The sequence below is a fragment of the Ambystoma mexicanum genome, chromosome 4q, assembly GCF_040938575.1.
Source record: "Ambystoma mexicanum isolate Mex_15411 chromosome 4q, UKY_AmexF1_1, whole genome shotgun sequence".
Classification (NCBI taxonomy): Eukaryota; Metazoa; Chordata; class Amphibia; order Caudata; family Ambystomatidae; genus Ambystoma; species Ambystoma mexicanum.
In genome coordinates this window covers 77,649,584-77,669,776 of record NC_090928.1, presented here as the reverse complement: position 1 = coordinate 77,669,776, position 20,193 = coordinate 77,649,584, and positions in this window count along the sequence as shown.

The window sequence follows — 20,193 nt, the reverse complement described above, 5'->3', positions numbered from 1 at the left end:
CTGTTGGATAAACTCTTTCCTAAACCACAGAAAGCAAAGGATTCTGCTGTCCCCTTCCTTCCCTCCCTGCCTCTGGCTATGCCACTTCTGGTATCCCACAGCGCTCAGCCTTATCACTCGGAATCTTCAATGTCTATCTCTGACCGTTGGCTACGTGGATGCAGCCAAGTAGACGATAAACTCCTGGATGCGTGCCAAATGGCCTGAAGCTGAGCCTTCAAAAACAGAACATTCATTCCTTCAGGAAAGCCACATTGATACAGCACGTGTCTTTGGACAGTCATGCTGTTAACCCCATAAAATGCATTGGGTTTAGCCTTGATTATGATCTTTCTTTCAAGACCCAATTTAGAGCCATCTTCAGTTCCTGTTTCTTCCAACTGAAACTACTCGGGCAACCCTTTCCTATGCTCTCTACTTAAGGGTGAGTCGAATTATAAATGCCCACGTGCCTCAACTATGGTACAGTTTCTTCTTGGGACTCTAGTTTTGGGCAAATTCAGTGCAAACAACATGTCAAGAAGACATAAAGGACCAGGTTTTGTCAGCTCTTATGTCCCTTCATTGGTTGCCTGTTGCTAAAGTAGCTAAATTCAAAGGGGTCCACATCTTTCACAGGTCTTTGGATGGTCTTGGGAGCTTATTTCAGTTCCATGTGAACATGTTGCCTGAACAATGTAGTCAGGGAGGCGCATTTCTTTTCCTGACTCCTAAAATGCGTTCCCCAAATATTTTAGGAGAGTAGTCATTTACGATTATAAACTCCAGTCCACGAATATTTGGGGAAAGTGATTATACTGAGGGTGCATATTTGAGGAAATGTCGCCCTGTGGCAGCATTTTCCTTGACGAGATGTTCACTGGATTTCTACTCACCAACTCTCTGCACACCGTTCAGAGATCTTCCCTCAACACATGCCAATCTCCTTTCCATCCCCAAACGAAAGAAGGTGACGCTTTCGCTACCTCTGTGCCACTGTGGATTCCATGTACAATGGACAAATTAATCAGCTTTCTGAAGAGACTCGGTGTATGCTTTTTTCAGAGTGGTCTCAAGGTGAAAAGTAAGACTGATCAAACAAGGGTGGGCAGTCCTTCTTTCCTCCAGGGGTTGATTGAGTTGGCAGTGCAGATAGTCTTTCTTTCATCTGCAGGAAAGAGAATATTATGAGCAGAAAGTGTTGGCACCAGGAGCCTCATGTTCTGCAAGTCTTAAGGTGGTTAATGTTCCAGGTGGAAGAACCAATGCCAGTATTGTGACCTTCATTGACATTTGATAAAAGATTGTGAAATACACCCTGTATTCTTCAAAACATGATCAACCACCCTTTTGGGTTAAGAAAGGGTTTAATAGAGTCAGTTAAGTGTCTCGGTCAGCAAGCATGTCTACGTGGTCCACTTCTTATGGTATTGAATCCATGCATATGTTCAATGGTATGCTTTATTCTTGTGGTATGACTTTGGATGCACCAGCCTTGTTAGTTTCTGGCATGCTGGGCCTTTATTTGGATCAGATATGGGCCAATGAAAAGCCGGGAGGCTCCCATCTGTGTGGAACTGCACTAGCATCTGGTCAAGTACATGCTCAGAGTTGCCCCTGAGCTGTCTGATTGCATAATGAATGGTACATCTGTTAGCATTGTTAATGCATCGCCACGCTACTCATCATTGTTCTAATCCCCTTGTGATGACTATTTAATCCTTGCATTAAGTGCCTACCGATTCAGAAATATTGAGTTTAGTCTTTTGGGAGGTGGATTGTCTCACTGGAAGTGGCAGTGAGGCGCAGAGGCTCAAGTGGAGGATCTTGTGTAACATTTCACCTAGCAATACGCGGGACCAAATGTTAAAGCCAATATTTCCAGTATTGCTCTTCTCTACAATGAGTTCCTGGATAGTTTCCAGAAGCATGGAAGTAAGGTTTCAACACCCACAGGCAACTTTATGTTTCCATGCCATTATTGCCTGACACAGTGGAGCTCATTTTGAGCTTAGTGTAACGTATGAAAAATGCGTCAAAGCCCTGGTAAATCTTTTACACATGTTTCTCACCTCAAGCCTCATGTTCCAGTATTTGTATGGTGGAGAGGAGAGGTATGTAACTCACGTTTGGGCCGCTTCCTTCCTCTCCGTCAGACAAATAATCCTGCGTTTGCGCTGGTATGGTTTTTGATGCCGGCACACATGCTGGGGATGCCTATGGAGTCCATCGAACCTTTGCACCTGCAAAACATCAGGCAGACACTCTAGGAATCCATGGTAAACGCTGCCTGCCATGCATAGATGGCAGGCAGCGTTTATTCAATTTGCACGGCGTATTGCAAAAGGGATGCCAAAATGTGGTGTAAATGTTTGTATGCCGCCTTTTGACGTCACCTTTAACATTCCACCATTGTAATGGTGAAAATTTGGCAGCAGGGACGCATGTACGTGAAGGTGCACAGGTGACGGTTCCCTGCCGTAAAATTAATGGAGACTGAAAAAGGACCTCCAATGACTCATTTTGGTTGCATGTACACTCTCTCTGAGACTTAAATGCAACATTTAGGGACTATCTTTAGCAAAATCTTCAAAATGTATTAATGGTCCCATCTATGTCTCCTTTCTGGGATATGTTAATTGATGTGCCCCCAAATAATTGTTGAATGGTGTACCTACCTGGACTGTTGAGTTTTGAATGTTACCCTTGATTATGATATTTATAACGCACTTAATACCCAGAGGGTTGTAAGCGCGGACCAGGGGATCGAATGTGTGTTGCTCTGTTTCGTCTTGCTTCTAAAGCGAACACGTTGCCCGTGAGCTATCCTCCAGAGACTTGATTGGTGAGGGTTGGAAGCCAGAGTGCACAGCTGTGCTTCTTCGGAAATTAGGCTTTGGTGTACTTACTGCTTATTGTGGGTAAGAACAGGTGATGACTGAAAGACTGGTTTCAGGATATCCTTCGGGCACTATGGCTAGTGTGTTATGCAACGATGGGTAAAATGAATTAGCAAAACATTTAATTCATCCAAGAAAGAAAATACAAAATAAAATAAACAACATTTGGAGGAAGTGAAAAATAATCTAACCAATTACATTCATTAACCCTTTGGCTTTCCTTTTTACACATACATCTCTCTAAAATAAATAGTCCCATTTTGATTTTGGCAACAGCTACACACTTTCTAATTACCATTGGTAATCATTATATTTCCATCTATTTGGGGCATATTGACACTGTCACTCTAAGAGTTATTATGAAGCAAAAACAGAATCTTCAAAACTTACTTCCCACCGAATTTAATGAAAGGCCAATATAAATAGATGGGTGTTAAAGCATTCTTAAAACGAACAAGACTCTAAATTCCTTATCTGAATCGCTAAACCCAACAGTCCTAGTGAACAAATTCAACTCAACCGTGGCCACAGCCTTGGATGCTATCGCCCCGTTGAAAATGATAAAAAGCAAGCCCAGAGCACACTTAAACACTTGGTTCACCCCTCACCTCAAATCCCTAAGAATTGAAAAACGCAAATGCGAATCCGCCTGATGACTAACTCCATCAGAGACTAATAAAATAGCTCTCATCAGTGCCTCCAAGATCTACAAAAATGAAATAAGGAAGGCCAAAAAAGAAAACTTTAACAACAGAATACTACAGGCTAAATCCGGAACCAAAGAACTATTTCTTATACTAAAGGAACTGGAAAACCCCATCCCTACTCCAGACAACTGCGATAAAAATAAAACATGGTGCTCTAACATCCAAAAAGCTCTAAACAACAAAATTGCCACACTCCAAACCAAAATTGAGAAAAAGAAACAAAATATACCCACCTCAACCAACCCAAGTGGTAAATCACCTACCTCTACCAAGCCAGAACATAAATTCAACTTCACCAAAGTAACAATCCTGGAGATTGAAAAAATAATATTCTCGTTCAAACCAACTAACTGTCGAGGCGACATATGCCCAGCCCAACTGATAAAAGATGCGGCCAGGGACCTTTCCCCATTTATCTCGGTTCCTTTGCATCAGGCACTATACCAGACAATCTTAAACAATCATGGGTCCTTAAAAAGCAAACCCTGGACCCCGCCATCCCGACTAACTACAGGCCAATCACCACGGTACCATTTCTGCTAAAAGTCCACCTAGACAGAGTGGCCTACCTACAGATCCAAATATATCTGGAGTTGCACCAACTATTAAGTACCAGACAGTCAGGCTTCAGGTCTCAACATGGCACCGAAACTGCACTTTTCGATCTCAAAAACAGGTCGATGAGCTGAGAGATCTTGGAAAAACTGCCCTACTCCTCCTGCTGGACCTCTCAGCAGCATTTGACCTGGTGGATCATGATGTGCTCTGTACCCACTTGGAAACCGCGGCCCACTTCTCCACACATGCCATTGCATGGATTAGGTCGTTCCTAAGCGGCAGAACCATGAGGGTTTTCTCTGCCTCCGCAGCGGCTGACCCAGTACCTATCACATGTGGCGTCCCCCAGGGATCCTGTGTCTCTCCGACTAGGTATAACATATTCACGAAGCCCCTGTTCGATGATCTGGACCTTCTGGGTGTCACCTACACAAACTATGCAGATGACACTCAGATCCTCATCCCACTTTCGGGGGATTATGAACAGGATTTGTCCTTGGTGAACAGAATATACCTCATCATCAGGGCATGGATGGCCGGTCATTGGTCTATGCCTGAATGATGACAAAACGGAACTCATCATACTGGGGAACACACAAAATATCGAAAGACTGAACAATGACTACTCATCATTTGCCATAGATGGCAACACCATTAAAGTAGCGAAAGAAGTAAAAACACTAGGTTTTTACCTCGACTCTTGCCTCTCCCTAACAAAGCAGGTGAATGCGATGGCCTCTAGCACCGCTTACACCTGTAAGCTGATTAGAGCAGCTAATCCATATCTATCCACCGCCAGCTGTCTCACCCTATCAAGAGCCCTAGTATTATCCAAATTGGACTACTGCAATGCACTATACATAGGGTCCAATAAACACACACTGCAAAAAATCCAAATCCTGCAGAACAACGCCCTTCGTGCCGCCCTAGGAATCCCAAGAAGAGAGCATATCTCAGACGTCAGAAGACAATGTAACTGGCTATCCACAGCTGACAAAATTAAACTGAAAACAGCATCACTGACTTTCAAAAGTATTAATGACCTAGCCCCCAAATACCTAACAGAAAGATTCAAAAGGAGAACTTCTAACAGACCTACCAGAGAAGCATACACTAACCAACTAGCCGTGCCCCCATTTAAGCTGAGCACAGCCGGAGGCACCAGCTTCCCCGTCAAAGCGGCCCAGCTATGGAACTCCCTCCCATCATCCTTAAGGTCTGACCAATCTTATCCACACTTCAGACTTAATTGCATCAAATGGCTCAAAGAAAATGACCTATAATCGTCTAGACTAGGACTACTCACGTCTGACCCACCTGTTAATCTGCAGCCGAACGCATACCTCGCTCATCACCCGTTTAACCCACCTTGCTCCCGACACTCAATGCATACTGTGCACACACCCCTGTGCACACTCACCTGCGCATCTAACCACGCATACTAACATCACTCACTGTTGATACACCCTGTAACCTTCCTGAAATGCGTTACCGTAACACGTATACTGTCATCATTTACTGTTAATGCACCCTGTAACCTTCCTGAAATGTGTAACTGTAACATGTAAGCTTAAAGTATTCTTGAACACGCGCCCGGATACCCTCGGGTCTGGCGCGCGCTATAAATAAATAAACAAACAAACAAACAAACAAACAAACAAACAAACAAACAAACAAACAAACATGTACGTTGTTTTACACACAGACATCTACTGAAGAATAAGATTGACTGGAAAGTTTAGCAGGTTCAAAATAGGCAATATAAAATCTCGCTGACTTTTTACTTCTTATGTTCATGACCCTGCCATAGACAGTTTACCAGCAAGGGGCTTACCCAAGGTAAGTGCTTTTAGGCCAAACAGCAGAACTTTAACTGAATTCCAAAGTGGATGGTAAACCAGTAAGATTAAATGAGAAGGGGTGACATGTACGAAATTCTGAGATGTCAAAAAGTCCCCTGCCTGCAGATGCGATGCGAGCTGCCAGTAGAATGACCCAGAGGGGCCAGGTACTGTCCAGAATTCAGTTGATGATAGACCTGGTGGCAGAATGGGGAGGATCTCCAGGTCACTATCCCACCGTCTAGGTCCCTTGACAAGGGTCCGCAGACAAACCCAGGTCCAGGTACTAACTCTGTAAACCTGCAAACATGCCAAATAGCTATGAACATGATGGGAGATACTAAAACAGGATTAGAAACACCCCAAGACATGCCCCAGTGTCCTCGCCGGCACAGCAGTCACAGGAAGGGATTTTGCCTCCACACACAGCTCCGACAGTTCCTTCATACACACATATGAAATCCAAGATGGTTACCAGGCTTGATGATGTTTGAGACCAACCCCTTCAGTGTCAGCAGGAACCAAGTGAGACTGGAAACAACAGCCAATCTCAGCACTCCAATATGTGGGAATGACAGGTGCAGACACAAGAATCCCATCCAGAAAGAAGGGCACCAAGCAGCCTAGTCTGGCAGATTTGGTTTCAGGAGGCTTGCATGGAAGAAGTGGAGGGTGGAGAGATGGGTGAGACTGGAGAGGGGGTGGGTTTGCCAAGCAAAAAGAGGTGGTGTTGATAAAGAACAATAAGCAGGTTGTGGTAACATCACGTGGGGAGACTGAACAGAAGGGGAAGGTGTTAGTAAAAGAGATTAAGGTGGAAGTAGAAACATCAGAAGGGGTGAGTGCACAATAGGTGGTGGTGATAGGGAAGGAGATGGTGAAATCAGAAGACAATAAAAGAAAAAAGATGGCGGTGGTAAATAAGGAGGTTGTTAAACCTGAACTTGAGAGTGGCAGGAGGAATTGATGGAAAGGAGACATTGAAGGAGGAAGTGGGAACAACAGTGGAGGAGACAATACCAGGGAGGTTAGTGAGATCAGATGGATGAAAAGATTAGGAGAAGGAGGAGCCACCATTAAAGCTGATACGTAGGAAGGATATGGTAGAAGAGTAAGCACAGGAAGAAGTTGTAGAAGATGAAGCATGAACATCAAGGCCTGGGAGTGACGTAAATGCTTCCACAGTAGACAATGTAACTGATAGGGAGGAGGTGGGATGAAAGGGGAGGAGATCATGGAGAGAAGGGGGCTGTCAGGAAGGCCAGGGCCTACTGATCCAGAATAGGAAGGATGTGGCCAGGTCATTTCTGGGCAGGAATAGACAGTGGGAGAAGGACTGAGATGGGGTCAAGAGGGTTAAGGTTTGTTCAGAAAAGGTTAAGGGGAGAAGCCCAGGGTAAACTCAGCCTGCCCTAATGGCCCCTCAATAGCTCTCCCTGCTGGCTATGACCAATGACTCATCCACAGGCACATAGATTAAACATTGGCTACGGAGACTTGAAGGCCTAACTACTGCATCTAGTGGGAGAGACACTTCTTCGGATAAGACCATCCTGATTATGGCTATTATTTCTTGTGGGCAGTGTCCTGTTTCATGTTTTGTACTTGTACATAAATCTCAAAGAAAGATAGAGAACCGAAAATATTGTATCCAGACATCCCTCTTGATCCCACGTATCCTAGGTGAGAGCTTCCACCAACAAAAGACCAGCAGAGTTAAAAATGTACTTCAGTGGTGATAACAAAAAGGATGGAAGTCCCAAGAGTACTGAATTGCCATAATCATAGATGGGAAATTGGATTTAGGTGTTTCTCCGCATTTTATGAACACTACCCAAAATAAATATGACTGCACTAAATTAAACTTGAACAAATGTAGAAAAGAGACCACAATGGGAAAATGTCTGGGGAAGGAGGAGAGAACAAATCTAGATATGATATGATGTGATATAATATGATATGACATTTATAACGCGCCTATACACAAGTGTTTCAAGGCACGACGAGGCAAGGTAGGGGAAACAGAGGGAAAACAGACAGCGATCCTACTAGGCCAGATGACATTCAGATTGCGCAAGTGCAGGGGAGCGGGGAAGGGGACAAATGCGGGGGAAAGGGGAGGGGGCAGTGCAGTACATAGGATAACAGTAGAATAAATAAAGACAATAAATGAAGACAATAAGGAAAAGTGCGGCCAGCTAGTGCAAGGTGCAAGGGTGAGTGCAGACACTAGGTGTCAAGTGCTAGTAGGGGCTGTAGGGATACAGAAACAATCCCTGAGTGCAAGGGGCAGTGCGGGTGTGCAACTGGCGGGGAGGGAATCTGGGCCTGAGATAACAGGGTAGCCAGGTAACCAGTGCAGTTTCAAAGTCAGCCAGGAGATCAGCAGGGGAGAATAGGAGAGAAAGCAGAAGCAAAGAGGAAGGTCTTGAGGTGCTCCCAGAACCAGAGATGGTTCTCCTCAAGTTTCTGAGAGGCAGGGAGGCTGTTCTAGAGGGAGGCCCCAGCAGAGGAAAGAGATGTACTACCAACTGCTTGCTTGGAGAAGTGAGTAACCCTGAGGACGTTGCATTTGGATGAGCGAAGAGCTCGAGAAGGTAGGTATTTAGGAAGAGATGGTTGAAGGTATTGAGGTCCCAGGCCCAAGAAGGCCTTGTGGACAATGCAGAAGGGTTTGAACCTAATCCTCACCACCACTGGAAGCCAGTGCAGAGATTTCAGTCCTGGAGAGATACGATCCCTAGGCTTGAAGCCAAGGACAAGTCTCGCAGTCCTGTTTTGGATGATTTCCAGAGGGCGGAGAGTGGAGGCAGGCAGATTTGGAAAGAGGCTGTTGCAGTAGTCCAGTCTAGAGAGAACCAGGGCTCTGGAGACAGTGAGCTTCTGGGGGAAGGAGAGGAAAGGAAGAATACCTCTGAGGAGGTGCAGCTGGTAGTGTGACTTCTTAGAGACGTCAGAGATGTGAGGAGAGAAGGAAAGTGTGGATTCAAAGATGACCCCGAAAAAGGTTCACAAGAAAGTGACAAACTCATGACAAGGCATTTGGAGCAACTATATCATCATTGGTGGAAGCTTTGATACTAAAATGGATGATGGCGAGTACCTACCATTTGATTTGGAGAAAGATGCACATTTTAACATCAACACAATTAGGAGCAGTAATACGAATATGTATTTAGGAGGGTTTTATTTCATGAGAACTAGTTGAACTGGGCTTCAGAATTTTAAATGGTAAAAATGCCCTTGATATACCAGCCCAGAATTCATTACACAATGGCAGATAAATTAGTATTATCAAATATATCTTTGTCCCTGTGGAATCATCCCAGAATGTAAGGTATGTTTAGGTAGTACCACCGAGATAAAGTGACCATGATCCTATTTGATTGTATTTCACTCTGAGTGTGAATACCTTTTATAAATCAAAGGATATCATGGCACATATTGACACAAAAAATTACTGCAAGTTGATCAGGTGGATCAATCAGACCTGTATGATTCTCTTGTTTTGGCAGGGAAAAATAAATATTATTGCATGTCTTCCAGAAGGGTCAACAGCCACTGAACAGCATATGGTTTTAGTAGAGCTTATGAGCATTTTTAAAAAACCCTACTAGGCCCTGAGAGAGTGTGTAAGGCAATCATCACGCACTCTTGGTTTGATATAAATTGTAAACAAAAGAAAAGGGTTTAATTGCAGCATTTAGGGAAATGGCAACTGATTAAGGTAGGGCCTGATCTCAACACAAGAAGGCCATGAGGGTCATGAAATTGCACATTCAGGAGCATAGCTGGGAGGGCCTGATGTTAACAAAGATTCTGCAAAGTTTGGAATATCATTGTGCCTGATAGTTGAGGGAGTTGTGTGGATTCTGGATTAAAGAGTATTGTTTCCCTGCAGAGATAGGTAGATTTTTTTTAAACACTATGCCCACGTAGAACAGTTGAATATTCAACCCTGCTGTCTGGTAAATGGAAGTTTTTTTTTCATTTTTTTGAAAACCTACAGTTTTCAATATTAATCTTATGCCAATGATTCCCATATTATTGTCCGACTGGATCTATCTCTGCAGGGCACTGCTTCACAGCTTTTTGGCCCCAGTCGCTTGGCCCTTTTCCTAAGCCTGTCTTAGTGGTTAAAGATCTTGGTTTTAGGATCTCAGCATCTCTATCATCAGAGTGTCAAATCAATACGGTTTGTCAGCCAGGCCATTTTAAGATGAGAGTCCTTCGGAAGGTTCTTCCATTTTGGCAGTCTATGCGAGCACCCGTGGTTGCCTCCCTGGTTTTTGGCACCATAGACTACCGTAATTCTCCCTATTTAGCCCAGTCAGCATATTTAATCCATCGTTTACAGGTCCTCCGGAACCTGCCATCTTGAGTTGCAATGCAGACGCCCTATCGGGCCCACACTACCCCTATTGTGCACCGGTTGCATTAGCTTCCGGTGCAGAGTTGGATCCAGTTCAAAGCTTTGTGTATAGTGAACCATGCATTTTATGGATTAGGGGCTGAGTATCTTCAACCCAAATGTCGTCCTTACATTCCTACTTGGATGCTCCGTTCCAGTGATTCTTGTCATCTGTAAGTGTTAAGGTGTGTGTCCCTAGGGCGGACAGCACCTGTCGAGGCGGGACTCTTGGATGACGTCTGTACTGGAGAGGCCAGGCTGAGGGACTAATCACTGACTAAGGTACCAGGTAAGTGCACCGATTCTTCTGGAGCGGTGACCACCAATAGGTGGGATAACTTCAAGGGGCAAGGTACCACAGAGAGCCAGCGGAATCTCAGTAGGCAGGAGAACAGGGTATAGGGATTGGCTTGCCAATGGTAACAGGAAAGTCTTAGTAACCAAGGAGTGAATGAATGCAGGGTTAGAATGCAGGGTGAGTCCAAAAGGCAAGAGAGACTGATTCCTGGTAGGCAGCAAGAAAAGGCTCCCAGATAACCCCAGGAGGGCAGGGTTCGGGAGAGCCAACTTGGACCGGACCCAGGAAGGAGAGCAGGCAAAAGGACCAAGAACAGGAACTCAGGCTGGAGGCAAAACAGAAGGTAGGCGCTGCTACGGCTGGTCAGGAACAAACCGCGTTAAGACGCGATTCGTTACCTGACACAGCCGCTATTTACATCCCTCGGCATGAAGCCGAGGCGTGGAACGCAGGCCGCCTTGCGCATGCGCAGCCCGTAAACCCCGGAATGACAACGAGGCTTGAAGCGCAAGCCGTTGGACTCCGCGGGCCGTGGCGCATGCGCACAACGGATACTATCCGAGGAATCGGGCGCCGGGAGACTCCTCTCCCTGCTAACCGAAACCTCGGATAGATCCTCCAGGACCGGGAGCGTCTCCCCCCCAGGTAGGTGGCCTAACAGTAAGTCCCCCGTTTTCGTCATGCTAGGCTGGGTGGTCTTGCCTTATCGTTGCTGCTGCCACTCTCTGGAACCAGTTCCCTTGTACGCTTTGGGACACATAGTACCACTCTCAGTTCCGCCACCTGTTAAAAACATATTTATTTTATGTCTGCCTTTTCGTAGGTGCTTCTGTGGGGTGTCTATTTAGTGACAAGATGCCTCTGGATAATAATTGCGCTTTATAAGTTATCCAACATAAACATAAACTATGGATTTGAGAGGGTTTGACTTCTTAGATAAAGGCTTTTCCATCCCATAGAAGGAAGTGGATGATACATTAAGAAGACATCATTGCATGAAGATCCCAGGTCTCCATGGTATTCCTATTACCATATTCAAATATCAGCCCAAGGCATGGATCCCATTACTAGCATTAATCTTCAATTCAATGAGCGTTCTGATCTGTGCTATAAAACAGTATAAGGCTTCCCATCAATGTACAGCAAGTTTGTTAGGGTAGTTGGAGGTGGCACAAGATCGTAGGTTTAATATTGCGGATTACTTTACTGTTGGGTTGACAATATTAGAGGATTGCACAGAGAACATGGTTACTATATGTGTTTTTTAAGGTGTCTACTGTCACTCCTCTGTTGAAGCTTTTTGTATCATGCAACTGGTGCGCAACAGCGCCCTGGTGCCCCAGGGTTTAGGGGCTTTATATATGTAAACATAAATAAATAATGGCAAACCATCAAAGAGCTCAACCACTGTAGTTGTGATGACTCCATTTGTTTTGGGAAAGATGTGTCGTCTTCAGGGTCTAACTAGAATTATTGTTTCTAATTGAGGTTCACAGTATTTATCATTCTTTTTGGGCAATGCCAGTATTGATACTGAACAAGCTATTTCTTCCAGTGACCACCCAAAGACCAATGGTCAAATAGAAAGGGAAATTCGATGTGGAATTAATGGCACTGTTTTGAAAAAGTCCCTTTAGAATATTTCCAGGTTTGAGTTGCCCATTGCAGGGTTTCCATAAGCTAAATGTGTGCATTCTGTTATGCAAATGTCTCATGTCTTTCGCATTTATGTAATTATGGTTTCGAAATCACGTTTTTCCTGATGTCCCTAACCCTCAGCAGTTAGTGACTGCTTCCGAGAAAACGTAGAAAAATGTGTACACTCCTAGGGATACACTGGCAGATTTAGTGATATTTCTAGGATCTGTGTTCTTGCTTTTTTTAAGGGTGTGGTGTGATGGTTGGCATAATCTCTGCCTGGACGAGCTGGAAAAGGTATGTTTGTTGGCATAATTGCTGCCTGCACAAGCTTTTCCAGTTAAGAGTAGTATTTTTATGGCACTTGTTTGGTGGATCAGCTTATTAATTCTGAAGCTCTGTGTGTGATTTGGCTTAAAACCTGGAAGATGCATCCAGTTTCTGACATTTCTCTAGTGGAACCAGTAGAATTCAATCCTTTCAGTTATTTTCTCAGACATCCACTCCCTCTTGCAAATCCGGGAATTCTGTAGGAACAAAAGAACTTCAAGGACGCGTCAGTAACAAACCATGTTTCGAACCCAGACGTACTAAATGCAAGCAGGAGACACGGCACAGCACAACAAAGACGTGTTGTGGAGTGGTGAGTTCAGGAAATGCCTGGATCAAATAGAGCTCACAAAGGAAGCAACATGCAGAATTCTGAGGATGCTCGGCAGTGCCAGGAGAAGTCGTTTCTAATAGATTTTTTTAATAAAAAAACTATTATAGAATGCAAAGTACAGTGTTGTATGTGGCACCGACATGCATCAGTAATTCTTATTTTCCTGAGATTACCTTTCGCCCCATAAAATAAGGCTGCTAGGGCCTAAGGCAAGGCCTTAAGAGAAATGTGGCAGTGTCATGGCAGGCACTCGTGGTTCAGAACAGGCTATGTGTTGCATCCCTTACTCACATTAGAGACTGGACTGAAACAAAAACCAAATAGTTCTGTCCTTGCTCTAGGCTATTCTTTGGTGCACAATGATGTTCACAGGTCTCACAACCCATCTCTACGCCTCATTATTGCCAAATAAGCTTCTTAATTCATATTTCGAGTTTTCCTGTTTTCCTCAAAAGGTCCCCGTTTTCAGGCTTGTCTTTAGGAATATAATCTAACCTGGTTTATCAAAAGAAACAGTAGTAGTTTATCATTGATCTATAACTCTTTCCCGTATCTTCCAAGTGTTTGAGAGGAGAGGTCATAAACTTCCAGAGATAACATTCTTACACTGGTTGTCCATTGACAAGCAAATCGAAATCAAGGTGCCTTAATGGAAATTACCCCAAATTATTTGTTGACTTTTTTCTCTTGATACCTAACATTTGTCAACGACAGCCCATGTTGAAACTGCCAAAATGACGTGTTGCCAATAGGATTAGTGCTAATTTTTTATTTTTTTGCACCTTCTCTCAATTAGTTTGATTAATGACAACTCAGAGTTTACAAAACCATACAATGCAGGATGTATGTCAATTGCAAACCTTGCAGCGAGCTGGCCTTTTTCTCTGTATACCAACGACCAAGATGGCGGTGACAGTTGTAATTTGTACATTTGTGAAGGATCGGTAGATGGATTGATATATGGAGAGACAGATTGAGAGATAGCTAGCTGGATAGATATGTACAGAAATGTCACTGCTGCATACATAGGAAAATTCACCCATGTTTTCCTCTGTAATTTGTCTTCTCGCTGAATAAAGTTTACCATATATGGAATGCATACCTTGTAGCCAAATGTTACAAAGCTTTATTAATGTTTTCATGCATAAAACGATTGCTGAATAAAATCTTTTTTTTTGCATTGGTATCCTTAAAGGTAGAGAAATGCGCTATGTGACCCACAATTTCTCAAAATTGTCCACTTCGATTTTCAAGATTTGTGCCACACACCTAGGCCATAGATTGAAGGAGTGCATGTCACAAACATTTTGAAAATGGGACCAGCCAAACTCAAGATGTTCACTTTTTAAGGCCAAACAAATGTATCAATATTTCTGTACATGCACAGTAGTCACAGAGGGACAAACAGAATTACAAATATAGCTTGATCACACAAAAACAGTTGCAGACCCAATACACAAATGCGTGCGTAACATACACAAACACACACACACACACAACCACACACAACATTTCACCCATACAAACTTACTCACACACACACATTTAGTAATGTGCAATAGAGTGAAGGGACAAAACTACAAAACCAAATAAAAATATGCCTTAAAATAAAAATATAAAGCAAAAAAATCTCTGTCACTTCCAACACATACACACACACACATCCATGTATGCACTCTAGGGCTGGAGTGATTAAAACATTTCTCAAATTAAATATATTCCAGAAGACTTGCAAAAAAATATGCAGGCTGCAATACACATGCATATACATACCTAAGCAGTCGAGAGCACTAGCAGACGCTAAAAACACATTTTTAAAAATTCTGTGAAATTAATTATTATTGTGCAAAACTCATGAGATGATCTGCCACATCCAACATGTGACAGGGCTGTTGTAGATGTCAAGTAACGTTTGACTGATAAAATTAAATAAAAAAACATTCTGCAAAATAATTAAAATGTTTCTGTGAAATGCAAATATATTGGTATGACTCCAATAAAAGTCTCTTGAAAAATGAAATCAGTGGGTAAAAGCAAATTGAGATAAGGTAGTTTTAGTGCTTAATAATATGCTAACCTTAGCATTGGCATTCACAACGTTTATAGATTTTAACTTTGAAATTATTTTTTGTTCGCACTGTCGATAAATGGATAGATAGATAGATAGATAGATAGATAGATAGATAGATAGATAGATAGATAGATAGATATTGCCAGCAGGAACACAAAGACCTTTTCAGGAAATAAGCTATTTATAGAAACGCTCTTGACAGGCTCTAAAGAGAAGATTGCATTATACGAAGAAACCCAGGACATATATAACCTCTGGCCATATGGAAGTTTTTACCTAGCTGATATATTGACATATTTTAAAGATGTTTCTGTGTACAGAAAATCCCAGCTCGATGTCTGGGCTGGCTGCCCGTCTGTGCTGGCTGTGATGGATGGTCTTACTGGGCAAGCTTTTTGCCCGTCCCTGTCTTCCCTTAGTGGCAGAGGTGGCAGCAGATTTGTTTGTGGAAGTTGTCTCTGTTGGGGCTGATGGGGAGGTGGTGGTGGTGAAAGCCAAAAATCTACCTAGAGTTAGAAAAATCAAAACACAAATTCAAACATATTTTCATAGATGCATCAAACTGGGCACACAGTTCATGGTGCCTGAAAAATACAAACATTGCATTCAGGTTACCTTCCAGAAAGAGAGCAGTGAAGGCACTGTGTACATGGGGCCCAAATAACAATTACGGACTCACCTGTTTCACTAATTGGAGAGCTCAAAATCATCAAAGGAGATACCATCCCCCATGTGGACCATTCTGTGACTGCGTCTCACCACAAAAGTTATGTTATGTTATTTTGCATTTATATAGCGCCTTATGTACCAATGGTATGGTCTCAAGGCACTGGTAGGTTGAACGCCCTCGAGAACTGAAGTTCAGGTCAGTAGAGAGAATAGAGAGAGACAAAAGGTGCGTGTGAGCACCGAATATGTGTGCAGCTGGTGTGGCATTCGTGTGATAGCTGCTTCTTAGCGGTAGGTGTGGAAGTTGAGAGATCAAGAGTATGTGTTCGTTCTGGCAGGTTGTTATCCAGACCGATTTTGGCTGCGTTAGGCCTGAGGAGAACGCTTAGGCTGGAGGGAGTGTAACCAGCAGTGGTTAGTTGGGGTGATGGGGAGTATGAGGCAATGATGGTATGAGAACAGCTATACCGAATGGCGTTATAGTATTGCTGTGTTCTATTTGAGTGGTGGTGTAAAGAAGAGAGTAAGCGGGGAGATGTGAATATGGTGTTTTACTTTAGGTGCTGGAGATCGAGCCCACTCCAATATTTCTATGTACTCCATCAGTTCCATGCATTACGACCGTTTCAAGTACTCAAAACCGTTCCTTTCAATGCACTCAAATCCGTTCCATGCACTCAAATCCGTTCCATGCACCCAATCTGTTCCATGCACTCCAATCCGTTCCATGCACTCTAATCCTTTCCATGCACTCCAATCCGTTCCATGCACTCCAATCCGTTCCATGCACTCCATCCGTTCCATGCACTCCAATCCGTTCCATGCACTCCAATCTGATCCATGCACTTCAACCCTCTAAGCATTTTATGCACTGCTCTTTTCATTTGTTCTACCCATGTTATCCTTTCTCCAGGCATCATCCATCCACGTACGTCATCTTCACACATTCCATCCACTTAACTGGTTCCACCCATTTCACACGTTCCATCCACTTCACCCATTCCACCCACTTCACCGGTTCCACCCACTTCACCGGTTCCAAACACATCACCCGTTCATCCACCTACTTCATCCGTTCTACCATTTCATCCGTTCCACTCACTTCACCCATTCTACATCAGTTTATCCGTTCCATCCACATACTTCACCCATTCCATCCACATACTTCACCCGTTCCTTCTACATACTTCACCCGTTCCTTCCACATATTTCACACGTTCCATCCACATACTTCACACATTCCATCCACATACTTCACCCGTTCCATCCACATGCTTCACCCGTTCCCTCCACATGCTTCACCCATTCCATCCACATGCTTCACCCGTTCCATCCACATACTTCACGCGTTCCATCCACATACTTCACCTTTCCCATCTACATACTTCACCCTTTCCGTCCGCATATTTCACCCGTTCCACCCTGTTCATCGGTTCCACACAGTTCATCTGTTCCACCCAGTTCATCCATTCCATCCAGTTCATCCGTTCCACCCAGTTTATCTGTTCCACCCAGTTCATCCGTTCCACCCAGTTCATCCGTTCCTCTCACATACTTCACCCGTTCCAACCTCATACTTATACAATCTCCGTTCCAACCACGTTTTTCATTTGATCCATCCACATCACACGTTCCAACCACATACTTCGATCGTTCTATTCAGTATTTTTTACCCATTTTGATGACATACTCCACCCGATCCTTCCTCATACTTTACACGTTTCATCCATATACATCACCCGTTCTTCGAGATCCATCCTCTGTTCATATCACCCAATTCACCCGTTTCTTCACCTTAGTACACCCGTTCCTTCAAACCACTTCACCCGTTCCCTCCAACCACTTCACCCGTTCTCTCCAACCACTTCACCCGTTCCCTCCAACCACTTCACCCGTTTCATCCACATACATCACCCGTTTGCTCCACACTCGACGCCCACTCCGCACTCTACACCTGCTCCGCACTCTACACCTGCTCCTCGCTCACCATTCTACACCCGCTTTGCACTCTGCACCCGCTCCGCATCCAACCCATACCTTAAATCCGCTCAGCATCCTACATCGGCTCGACACCACCGCACCCTACATCTGCTCAATACCCTGTAGTATAATATATAGCGCCTTGAAGTTTATAGAAACTCACTGAATGTGATGGCATTTTGTTACCAGCAATAATGTGGCATACACATATAGCCAGTTCTATGTTGCCAGTATAACAGGTGAATATGTGGCTGGGGGCATGCAAGGTATGGAATTCATAATGCAGCCAAAGCTCAATATAAAATACAGAGAGTAAAAGTGCATCATTTTTTTTCTTTCTCTGGATTACCTCATGCATAGAGGACTACATTATTGAACATTATTTATATAGCTGACTGATTTAATTAACAATTACTAATCACTAATGCTAGCTCATTAACATTATAATGTAGTCCCATGTACAAAGTCAAGTGAAAATACATATTTTGAAATTCGTTTTTAAACGTGCACTGGATTTTTCTCTCTTCTTTTCTCTTGCTGTGTTGAATGCAGAAAGCAGGAAGGCAGCAGGAAATTGAAAAAGATACAGTTATAATCTGAAGCTATCATTATTTGAGACATGAGGGTGCTAACAGAATACATTTTCTGCTAATATGATTGGAAGGAAGTGTATCTGCAGTGTATCTGCAGTTGTGCCACGTAGGCAGAATGGGACGGTGCAGAGTTTTGCAGTTCGCTTTTGCTGGGCTCGAGAGACGGATGATCTTGGTGTCTTGGCACTGGCTTGGAATTTTCGCCGTGCATATCAGACATTGGGCCGCATTACGACCCAGGCGCTAATGGGTTAACGGCGCCGTAAAAGGCTGCGGCGCCGTTAACTTATTAGCGCCTAATTACGAGGTCCCTTTGCGGGACACGACCTTAACGCCTGGTTTTTCCAGCTGTTAAAGTAGGGTGCCGCAAAGGGACTTTGGTGCTAAGTACGGTGCCACAATTTGCGGCACCGTACTTAGCGCCTTCCCCATTCCCATTGAGCCCTATGGGGCAAAAATGGGAATGGGGAAGGGCCCATGGTGAATGGGGAATTACCGCCCCGCCAACCTTGGAATGGGGCGGTAATTCCGCCATTCACCATGGCGGACCCGGCATGGACCATGGTGCTAATAGCACCATGGTTTAGCGCTGGGGTCGTAATGAGGCCCATTGAGATTACAGAGGCAACCCCTGTCGACTGGGCCCGCTCTTCTGAAGGAGGTCGTTTGGGGGAGAAAACCACAAATCTTTTGGTAAGTAGCCAAAGTTAAGGGAGGGGGTCGCTGTGTACTTTCGTGTGAATGAACAGTAGCAATCTAAAATGTCATGTAGAAAGAGTAGCCAAAAGAAATCCCCTGTATTTAATTTGTCATATGATAATGTTGCAAAGTGAATATTGCTCTGTCTCTGTATTGTTTCTTTTCTTGTTTTCTATTACAGAAAATAACGCGATGTACATAGTAAGATATTGATTTGAATTGCAATTGTTTATAATACACACAATATAAAAGCAGAACGTGTAGAGAGTTTTTGTTGTTCCCTTTTCTTGGTGCATTTGGAATAGCATTTATGACATGGGGAAGATTTATTTTTAGGTAGTACATTTGTCATTTTACACATGTAGATGAAATAACAGACAGAATAAACTGTCCTGAAATAAGACTTAGCAGTAATAAATAGCTGTATGCGTGTGTTCCCCAGTGCATGCTGTCTGGGTGAAATCTAATACAATATATAGATTACTGGCGGTCTATGAACCAGTAATGGGGCCATGGACACATAGTTCCTGGTGTAGATAAATCAGTGATAACAGCCACAGGTGGCACTCTATATGAAAGTGTGGTGTTCCTGAATGTAGGTCCAAGACTCTCTATAGATCACAAGAGTATTATAAGAATAAGGAAGGTTTTGTGTATGATGGGGCTATAAATAGGGGAGGATATTATGCTCACTACCAAGTAGTTTACCACAAGAAAATACCGCCAATAGTGTATATTACTAAATTATCCAATATAGTGTAATAAAATATGGTCACTGGAAGGAGGTAAGGCCAAACCCAATCTAGATGCAAGGATAAGTTATCACCGAATTACCACTCTTCTTTTGGCGGTAAGAAAATACTGCCAGACCCCAAATGTACACAAAATACCCTACAAATATGGTGCGTTGCAAGCCGGGAATGTGATTATAGAGCACCTACTGAGCGTGGCAAGAATGTCTCACATTACCATTCGTGCATTAGAGGGAACCCATTTCATAATAGCACTGTGACACTAAAAGTGAATTTCAGAATGTCTCAAATAGAAGCCACATTCTCAGAGCTAGTGCAATATCTGGAGGAAAAGTAATATGCACATGGGACATGGTCATCAAATAATGCCACAAGTGCAGAAAGAACCATTAAACAGAATTTTTGCAGAAGGCAGCATAATTCAGGTCTGCCT